At 36.7% G+C, this 11,243-nt stretch overlaps 1 pseudogene; it reads left to right on the top strand.

Annotated features, from left to right (window-relative positions):
• The first annotated feature begins 9,209 nt into the window (after positions 1–9,209).
• Positions 9,210–10,057, top strand: LOC127132008 (65-kDa microtubule-associated protein 6-like; annotated as a pseudogene).
• The last annotated feature ends 1,186 nt before the right edge of the window (positions 10,058–11,243 follow it).

Below are 11,243 nucleotides of genomic sequence, written 5' to 3' on the forward strand. Positions count from 1 at the left end.
TAGAACCGGTCACCAATTACTATAAATTCAGGAAAAATAAACTGAACAAGTGGACTAAGGCCGCCAAATTTAATATGGAAGAAATATTTAATTTAAACAAAGAATAAGTTCATTTAATCATTGCATAGTTTAAAAAAGACCTGAATAATATCTGAAAAAAATTTCAAGTTAAGACAAGGCTTCACGATTTTATAAAACTTGTACATTAATAAATGAAATCAACGAATGAACCTGAAAAATTTGTTGAGCACAAACAAATCAAACCAAATTAAAAGAGGCAAACAGAAGAACATTACCTCTAAGGACATCAGGACTGACATGGTCATAGCAAAGGTGTGGTACCTACAAAGCATTGGACGATCTAGTTAGTTGTGGATTCAAAATAATCTTTAGCTAGTGATGTTGGTTTGATCACACTTTTGGGGTTGAGAACCTTCCTAAGTTTGAACACGACCTCCAAAGATGTACCAATTGTATGCCCTGCAGCATCAACACCTTCATTTGTAACCTCAACGGCTGACTCTCCCTATCAAATATGACCCCAAAAATATGACCAAAAGAAACAGTGAAATCAAAACACAATACAACCCTTATCAGTATTATGTATATGTATTATGTATATGTATATGTATGTATTATGTACATGTATATACATATATATATATATATGTATATATACATATATATATATATATATATATATATATATATATACATGTATATATACATATATATATATATATATATATATATATATATATATATATATATATATATGCATATGTATATATATATGTATATGTATATATATGCATATGTATATATATGCATATGTATATGTATATATATATATATATATATATATATATATATATATATATATATATATATATATATATATATATATATATATATATATATATATATATATATATATATATATATATATATATATATATATATATATATATATATATATATATATATATATATTTTTTTTTTTTCTTCTGCATGTTTCGCATATGTCTTTATTTTACTAGGTTAAAAGACCGTGTGAGAGTCACCTAGTCCAAATTTTCATATGACTTGAGAACAAAGCAGGAAATTTTTTTTGTGATCATTCACTTATTTTCATCGGTCCCCTACGTAGAGCATGCTTAAGCCGGAGCTGACTGCAAGGATAAACTACTTATGGACTTATTTGGAACAAAATTTGGGACCACAACATATGGGGTATCGGGATCGACTCTTATAATCATGAAGCCTACGTTGTTAAGACAATACCGATTTTTAAAAAAAAAAATCCTAAGTCTTTTACATCTCGTCATAAACCTGTCTTATAGCCTTAATATTCAAGATGCACTGTTTTCTTTGCTCACAAATTTTTTTTGGTAAGATTAAAGAAATGGGAGAAATACGGATACACTACACAAATGACTCGTCAAACACATGTTATTTTATTGAAAGGAAAAACAAACAACTAAAAACGCACAAAACATACTAAAAATAAAGAAAAACGATAAAAATCTCCTCCCGCACTTAAACCGAACATTGTCCCCAATGTTTCGATATGAGATAGGGTAGGAGTAACCTGGAAGAGAGAGAAAGAGAACCATGGGTGATCACCGTACCGTCACCGTCACGAGCATTTACTTTAACAAATAGTGTAGACTCGAAGACACGAGGAGGAATTGGCTGAAGGGGGAATAAGGAAACAACAAAATTAAGTGAGAGATATTGTTGTTAAGGACAGACGAGAGCATGAGGTTTATAAGGTAACATGCCATATTAGCATAATATCCCCCAGAACCAGAATGGAACATTACCATAGAGAAGTAAGGTCCAAACGGTTTCTACAAGATGCATATTTTTACGTCCGGCTACCCCATTTTGTTAAGGTGTATAAGGGCAAGATGTTGTATCGAATAAAACTGAGACGATGACAAATCCCTGCAACCACAATTGAAGGAAAACCACCTCAGCAAATTTGTACAAATCAGAACATATGCAGGATGACTTTTTATCTAAAGTCCCAATAAAAAGATTTTGATAGTCATGGTTGAAAATTACTAAGATCTGAAATGAATTATAAACAATATACAAATTTTCATGTTGATGTACATAAATATCTATTAAAGACATATTTACCACATATGGATAACAATGACCAGAACAAGGTACTGGAAATTTTATATTATGGATTACAAACTTTTTTATACAATACGAGCATGGGACACGAGAATGACACGTCAACACCAGTATTAATTTTAAAAAATAAATAATTTGAATCTGGTAAGTCAGTGTCAGAAACAGAAACCAACACGTGTCTGACATTGGACACACCTTTGATCGGAGGTGTAGGTTCTATAGATTAATTAACAAATTTATGTGATTTAATCTAATGTAATGCATGATACTCTATATGAAAAATAGTTGGGGTGCAGACCGAATTATGCTTCCAAATCAAAGGTTCCCTTCATCACTTTCTATATCTCATGGAAAAGGTCACAAATTACTATAAATTCAGAAAAAATAAACTGAACAAGTGAAGTAAGGCAGCCAGATTTAATATGGAAGAAATATTGATTTTAGACAAAGAACAAGTTCATTTAATCATTGCATAGTTCAAAAAAAACCTGAATAATATCTGAAAAAATATTCAAGTCAAGAAAAGGCTTCACGTTTTTATAAAACTTGTACATATTAATAAACGAAATCAACGAATGAACCTGAATAATCTGTTGAGCACAAACAAATGAAACCAAATTAAAAGAGGCAAACATAAGAACATTACCTCTAAGGGCCTCAAGTCTGACATGATCACAGCAAAAGAAACCAGCATCATTAGCTAAAGGTGTGATACCTACAAAGTATCGGACGATCAAGTTAGTTATGGATTCAAAATAATCTTTAGCTAGTGATGTTGGTTTGATCATACTCTCGGGGTTGAGAACCTTCCTAAGTTGGAAATGACCTCCAAAGATGTACCAATTGTATGCCCTGCAGCATCAACACCTTCATTTGTAACCTCAATTGCTGCTCTCCCTATCAAATATGACCCAAAAAAACAGTGAAATCAAAACACAATACAACCCTTACCCGAATAATATAAAAATGAAAGTGTCAGAAACAGCCCAATATTTATTATAGATTTGTGCAGTATTTATTATTTGTAACAAAACAATCACTTAGCATACATTCTAAAAATCAAATGAACAGAGGCCATAGAAGAACATTACCTTAAATGACAACAAGACTCATTTTGATCTATTCATGACAAGAGCGTACATACCTTCCTACAAAGACTCGGACGAACAAGTTAGTTATCACTTCAAAATAATTTTGGGAAATAAAAATAGTAACATTTTAGAGTAAACAAAAAGACGGAGTTATAAAAATGCATGATGTTATAAGCATAAAAGAGTGGCATTGACCTTTATGGGAAGTCTTTTGAAAGAGGAAAAAGAACAAGATACAGTTAGAATGTCCTACTGAACCAAACATCCTATTTCTAATTACCTTTGGAAGATACCAACAAGTTAAAGTAACTTACTTTCTATGAATGTAGTATCTATATTGTGAGAACCAAATCAAAAACGGAAATCACAATTTCAAACAAAATTCAAAGTTTACACTTTACTTGTAAAAATTACAAAAGGGCAATAATTGTCTTATATATTACTGTCAAATAAACTTGTTTGAATAATATGTTGGGTCCATATACATGAAATTCTGGTTTTCAAAAACTGAGTTTGTTTTTCTACATGCAACCTCAAGAGCCAGTACCAAACCAAAGCTAAGTTGAAAGCTCTCAAATTTTATATACCCAGTCCCCTCCCCGCCTTTTATTTTCTCTACACACCTTCTCCCATTTCTTTCGCAAGATCTCGTGAGCTTAATAGGCATTATGAAGAACAACTCAAATTTCCAATGTTTTGCTTCAACTTTCACTAAGGACACCAGATTTATATTTGAGGCATGACTCCCCACTTCAAACACGGCCTGACACTCAAAGTTTTCAGCCTCTGCCCATTTCCAATGTTTCAGAAGGCCCCCCATGTCAATGAATCTCATTCACTTAGCTCGGTTGAAGACCGGACTATTAAGCATGGCCAGCAGCTCAAATCAAAGGTAAACTTCCTACCATGTTTTTAAGATGTTGCATTTCCTTTCTGTTTCATCATACTCATGAGCATAGCATGACACACCAAAGATGCGGTACCTGCAAAAACTCCGACGATCAAGTTAGTTATGAATTCAAAATAATTTTAGTAAATAAAAGAACATACTAATCACAGGCAGATCATAACAACTTCACAATTGCACAATCAAATAATAATAATTGAGAAAGATTGTCCATAAAACCATAACAAGGATATATTAAGTCAACCGTGCAATTTTTCTTATAGACGACACAAGAAGAAGATGGCTAATTTTAAATGAACTGTAGCCATGCTGTAGCTTCATTGAAGAAAAACCACTAAAGCAAATTTGTACAAATCAGAAAATATGATTTGGAAGTCATACAAAACGGAATCATATTCAGTAACTGCAAAAAATTTATTTCCTACAATAAACGTTACGTTTTCAACACCGCCATCATGGCTAGTAACTAAACCAACAAGAATTCCATCAAGGGCATTGGAGATTACTGGATCTGAAATGAGTTAAAAACAATTTGCAACTTTTCAAGTTGATGTGCATCAATATCTATTAAAGACACGGTTACTACATATGGATAATAATAACCCGGACAAGGCACTTAAAATCTCTATATAATACTGTTAAGAATGTGTGGTTTGGGCCTAACTCAACTCTACAAAAACGGTTAGTAGAGTGAGGACTGCCCCCACTTATAAACACATGTTCAGGCCATATATTGTCCGATGTGGGACTCTTAACAAACCCCCTCACGCCCAGGACTGGACTTCTGCAGCGTGGAAATAAATGGTGGGTGGCCCGATAGCGGAAACCATAGTAGGTGGCCCACCGGATCTTAAACGAGACTCCCGTCAATCATACTACCTTTACCATGAGAGAGAAGCTCACTCGCTACTTATCGGGCAAACTGACAGCTACTAATATGCTCACTTTCTGTGACGCATTGGTGTGATGTGAACTACATAGACTTGGGAGGAAACTCGTTCATGGTGGCTTTTTATCCAAAAATAACACAGCCAACTGCGACATCAAGTAATAGAAATTAAAAACGAATTAGATATTTCTCAGCCACCAAAAGGCAGTAGAAAACGCACACTGCCAAGCCACAAAACCGGAAAAATAGCGACCACAACATCAAGAGCCGCAAGCTCAAACGCTGCTGCCGTAAGCGCGCCGACGGCGTAACAAAACCTGAATCAACCATGGTCAAGTTCTTTTAACCAACAATCTTGTACATCAACAACACTGAAAAATACATCTCCTTTGCCCATATCTGAATTTGCTTCCGAGGCTATTGTGAAGTCACTGAGTTATGTGCGTTCCCTAGCGGCACAACACATTCCAAAGCGACTTCTTCATCCATCTACATCTTCAAGACCATCTTTCGCATCAGAGCAATCACTTTTGACATTGTCATCATTGTTAGATAAATCCTTCAGTTCCCAATTATGTCCAGCAAGCATCCAAGAAATGGTGGAGAAGGATTCAATCACTTCAACTATTTCAAAGTTATCTAAAGTTGAAAATTCTGACGAAGAGACAAACTTGTGTTCATTGCCCATGATGTTCTACAATGGTGTTGGCTTGAGGAGCAGCACCATCATCAATTTTAGCAATTCCAGCCCTCCATGAACGAGATCAACTCAAATCAGCAACATAATACCTCATCATAAAGCATGTTACAACCCTGTCACAAAAACCATTCAACCTGCCAACAATCATGCGACACCTTCCTCGAGCCAAGGCATGGAATTAGTTTGCAACAGAAAAGCAACAAACCTGCATTGCATGAACATCTACAACATGACAACAGACTGACAATATCACCTCGCAATTCACTAGCGAACCATGTCAAACCAATAGTAGCATAACAGTATCCGTGCAAGAATTTATCATAACAAGAACTTCACAAACAACCCATGGCAGAAGTATTTCACTATCACCAAATAGACATTGATGGAAACAAGGCCTTCTGCATGGTGTTGCAATGTCGTCGCTTGAATGGATGGCTAGATTATCCTAATTGTTTAAGGAACACGGGAATGTGATTAGGGTCGCCCTGATCAAGGATAGAAAAACTGGACGGCATCAAGGTTGTTGTCTTATAAAGCATGCTACTTTGGAGGAAGTTTGCTTAAAATATGGACAGATTGAAGAGGTTTAGAAACAGAGTCATGGATGTGGTTTTGTTAAATATTCTCACTGAGATATGGCACTGGCCGCAATCTGTGGACTTAAGGGAATATCTACAATGAGAGGTTGTGATCAACCACTGATTGTTCGGTTTGATGATCGTAAGAGACCTCGCCAGAAAGCCGCAGGATTTGATCTCAGATTGGATACATCAAACACTAGACTTCCATCAAATAATTCTGATCCTATGGGTGATTGTGTGCCTCCCTCCTGATGCTTGGCATCCAATCCAATATTGGTACATCTTTCAGTGCTGGTTTTCATGGTATGGAAGTCTCCGCAGTTACTCAATTTCAAGCTTAGTCTCCGTCAATAATGCCACAACAACAACCACTAGCCGACAATTCAAACGGAAATGAAAACCGACGGTAATGCATCAGCATTGCCGACAAGCACGCGCTGCCATCCAAGCCAAAGCAGCTGAACAAAACACAAACAACAAGTCAAGCTAGCGGCATCAATACGATCTAGTTACGATAAACGGTGATGCAAAACAGAAAACAGCAAATGCAATACCGCAGCAAACGTGCAGCATAACGGAAAAGATGCATCAAAGTCATAAACAGCACAAAAGCCACGAACCAATTTCCTGCATAAAAAAACTTCTAACAATGCTCAATTCTGAGAAAATGTCCAAGCCCACTGGAAACTTCAGAACTATTCGTCAGGCGATTGAGGAGTTTTCTGCTGATGCTACCTAATTCTCTTTGGCCGATGCCGGCGATGTTGTTGATGATGCAAATTTTGTCTTTGAGACAGAAAATGCGGCAATTCTGAAGCTCACCAAAGAGCTTGCATGGTATGAATCAACTTTGCCTACAAAATCTTCTTTGAGAACTGGTCTGGAGGAACCTGGACTCACTGTCGTTCAGAAACTTTGGGCTCGCCTAATTATTCCCAGCATTTCGTAGGTGGAGTGATACTGAGCGGAGCACATTGGCACGACGCTTACGGATCTCGATGCAAAGAATATAAGGGATTGCCTGAGTTGTGATACCTCATGGCCATGTACAAAACACCAATAGCAGAACATGCAGAACAAGGCATGGTCGTTGACAAAATGCAGCAACAAAGTGCAGCAGGATCCACCTGCAATTGCAAGACGATAAACAACGAGGTCGGCAACTAGCAGTGATGCTGAAGCGGCAGATCCTACGGCGGCTACACCAGCTGTCTGGATAACTGCGACATTTTACCTCAGTCCATATTCTCCAAACCAAATTAGCAAACCAAGCATGTCAAACAGGAGCCTTATGATTTCCTGCGTAAGCATGACAGTGGTCGCGTTACCAGAATTCTGCAAACCAGCCCATCCGACACAGACGAAAACAAGGCTAAGCGCGTAGTGATCGTAACTGCTCTCTCTGCTGCAATTTTAAGTGGCCTGGAAGTGAATCAAGCATCAACACATTTCTATTCCTCTGAACAAGCGTATAGCTGCTTATAGATAATATGATAAGCCGGTCGTCCTCAACTGTCAATCATGATGGCACTTCTACGGACTCTGTGCAGGCAAATACAGTGTTTCGAAATGGTTACTTCAGCTATCAGTCTCGCCACAAAATCCCTATCATTGATTGGATTCTTTCTCACTGTACCTTCTGATAACCTGCAGCTTCGACAACAACCGTTACCATCATTGGATCCTGTTATTTCATCCAGACTTCATAAGAGGATGTAGGCATATGCTTGTCTGATATGTCTGGAGGAAAGCCTCTATACAAGAAGGCATATATATTTTCCAGCTCACCAATCCCAAAGGAGCTTGTAAACCACATTAAATATAATACAAGTGTCTTGCCACGCGTAAGAGCATTGAGAAAGATGAATTTGGAATATTTCCCAATAGCCAGCCGGGGGTTTATCATTGATCAAGAAACAACAACTGCTACTCCTGACCAGAAGACCAAGGACAAAGATGAGGGGGAGGCATGGCGACTGGAATGGGAAATATTGCTATCAATTCAGATATTGAGCCGCTCATGCATTCTCCATCAAATAAAGCCTCCCAAGGTAGCTGCGAGTAGTGCACCTTGAAAGAGTTATTTCCTGTGTAATTGCATTTATTGTCTGCACATGCCTACTGTTGTCTGTGTGAATTGTTTTGGGGGCATGTCATCTGAACTGATGGATTGGACGGAGTTGCACTTGCTTGAAGCTAGCTGTCGGGCTAGGTGCTCTGGCTAGTCCATGTAAGTATACCATACAACACTAATGTTCAGGCCATATATTGTCCGATGTGGGACTCTTAACACATCTCCGAAGTCTTCAAAAAGAAAAGTCGGATTGACATCAGAAAGTCTTGCTATTATAGATATTAGATCAATATCTATCTAATAATATGACCATATTATGTGAAGTTCAAAATTAAATTTAATTTAGTTTATATTCTTTTTAGTTCTATTTAAGCCAATCATACTTTAGTTATTTAGGTAGAACTTATATTTTTTTAATGGAAGGCACGACTTTAATTCCAAGTTTTTTAATCAATGAAATGTATTAGTTGTGTTTTCTAAATAAATGACAAATTTTCAATTGTTTTATTCAATACCTCTCAAATAGTACCAATCTAGTTTTAAGTTTAATCTTTGAAAGAAACAATTCCTACGTCCTTAGAGCCGCCTACCGCCTCCTTTACTTCCACCCACCACGCCCTCAATCTACCGGCGCCCATATCTTACACGGAAGGAGTTTCTTCACCAACCAACTTGTCCCTTTTCACATCTTCAGCTACATTTTCCACAAATTCACCGGTTTCCCCGTAATCCTTTCATTTTTGTATCAATTTATTTACTTTTTAACCATTCATGTATATAATTCTCTCTATATTGCATTCAAACACCTACTTAATTATTCATAGCAACTAAATTAGATGCAATGTGTTAATGAGGTGCATACTCTCTGTGGTGTTCTTGGATTGGATTTCGGCCAAACAGTAGACGATGTACATCCGAGCTTGCACGGGACTCAGGTGGAGCAATCAACTAATATTAGCAATAGCACATTGGAAGGTTTAGAGAAGACCATTCTCAAGTTAAAAACCGAAAGAAAAGTCAGAATACAGAAGTTGAAGGATATTGTCGCTAACCTATTCGAACTTTGGAATTTGATGGACACGTCAAAAGAAGAGAGGAACACTTTTCTGAGGATTACTTCTATTGTTGCAACTTCGCCATAAAAAACACCGAAAGAGGCGGTCTTTCAACAAATGTGATAGAGAAGGCTTCGGCAGAAGTGGAAAAACTTGCGAAACTAAAAGCAAGTAGAATGAAAGAACTTGTTTGTTTTTAAGAAGAGGTCAGAGTTAGAAGAAATATGTAGATTGACTCATATCGAACCTGATACAAGTACTGCTGCCGAGAAAGCTAGTGCATTAATAGATTCTGGCCTGGTTGATCCTTGTGAATTATTAGCTAGCATTGAAGCACAGATAGTGAAAGCTAAAGATGAAGCTTTGAGCAGAAGAGACGTAACCGGTAGAATTGATAAGTGGCTTTTTGCTTGTGAAGAGGAAAATTGGCTCGACGAATATAGCCAGGATGATAATAGGTACAGTGCTGGGCGAGGTGCTCACATTAATCTGAAGCGTGATGAACGAGCCAAAGTAACTGTAACCAAAATTCTAGGAATGGTTAACAATCTTATAAGCAAAACTCTAGCATGGGAATCTCATCATCTAAGAACTCTATCTTTTGTTTCTTAATCTTAAAATAGATGAAGAATAACTCACAATTTCCATCGTTTGCTTCATCTTCGATTAACCGAATCACTAGGAACCAGTTGTCACCAAACATTTTCACCCTCTGCCAATTCCAATGTTCCAGCAGGCCCGAGTCAATGACACTCATCCACTCGTAGTTGGGTTGAAGAACGGATGGTGCTTCCAATAGGGTAGACCGCAGGCTGCTTCTGTTCTTGAAAACTCTAGCAGCTTGTTGAGCATGATCAAAGGCGTCCCTGCATCACTTTCTAAATCTCATGGAACCGATCACAGCAAACCAAACTTCCTACCATTTCCTTTCTGTTTCATCATACTCATGAACATAGTATGACACGGCAAAGGTGTGGTACCTGCAAAAACTCCGACGGTCAAGTTATGAATTCAAAATAATATTGTAAATAAAAGAACATGGTATCTTATATATTCACCCGCAGATCATGACAAGTTTACAATTGCATATTCAAATATTGAGAGATTATCCATAAAACCATAACAAGGGTATATTAAGTCAACCGTGCAATTTTTCTTATAGATTGCAGAAGGAGATGGATAATTTTAAATGAACTGTAGCAATGTTGTATCGAGTAAAGCTGAGACAATGACAAATCCCTGAAACGCACTAATTAATAAATTAACATATACAATACGGACATGGGACACGACAGTGACACGTCAACACCAGTAATAATTTATAAAATTTAATCAATTGAATGTGGATGTGTCAGTGTCAGGAACCAACACGTGCCTGACATTGGACACACCTTTGATCGAAGGTGTAGATACTACAAATCAATTAACAAATTTATGTGATATAATCTAAAGAAATGCATGAAACTCTATATGAAAAATAACTGGGATGCAGACCGAATTATACTTCCAAATCAAAGGTTCCCTGCATCACTTTCTATTCTCATGGAACCGGTCACCAATTACTATAAATTCAGGAAAAATAAACTGAACAAGTAGACTAAGGCCGCCAAATTTAATATGGAAGAAATATTTAATTTAAACAAAGAATAAGTTCATTTAATCATTGCATAGTTCAAAAAAGACCTGAATAATATCTGAAAAAATGTTCAAGTCATGACAAGGCTCCACGATTTTATAGAACTTGTACATTAATAAATGAAATCAACGAATGAACCTGAATAATTTGTTGAGCACAAAC

Source organism: Lathyrus oleraceus, chromosome 3 (genome assembly GCF_024323335.1).
Source record: "Lathyrus oleraceus cultivar Zhongwan6 chromosome 3, CAAS_Psat_ZW6_1.0, whole genome shotgun sequence".
Taxonomy (NCBI): domain Eukaryota; kingdom Viridiplantae; phylum Streptophyta; class Magnoliopsida; order Fabales; family Fabaceae; genus Lathyrus; species Lathyrus oleraceus.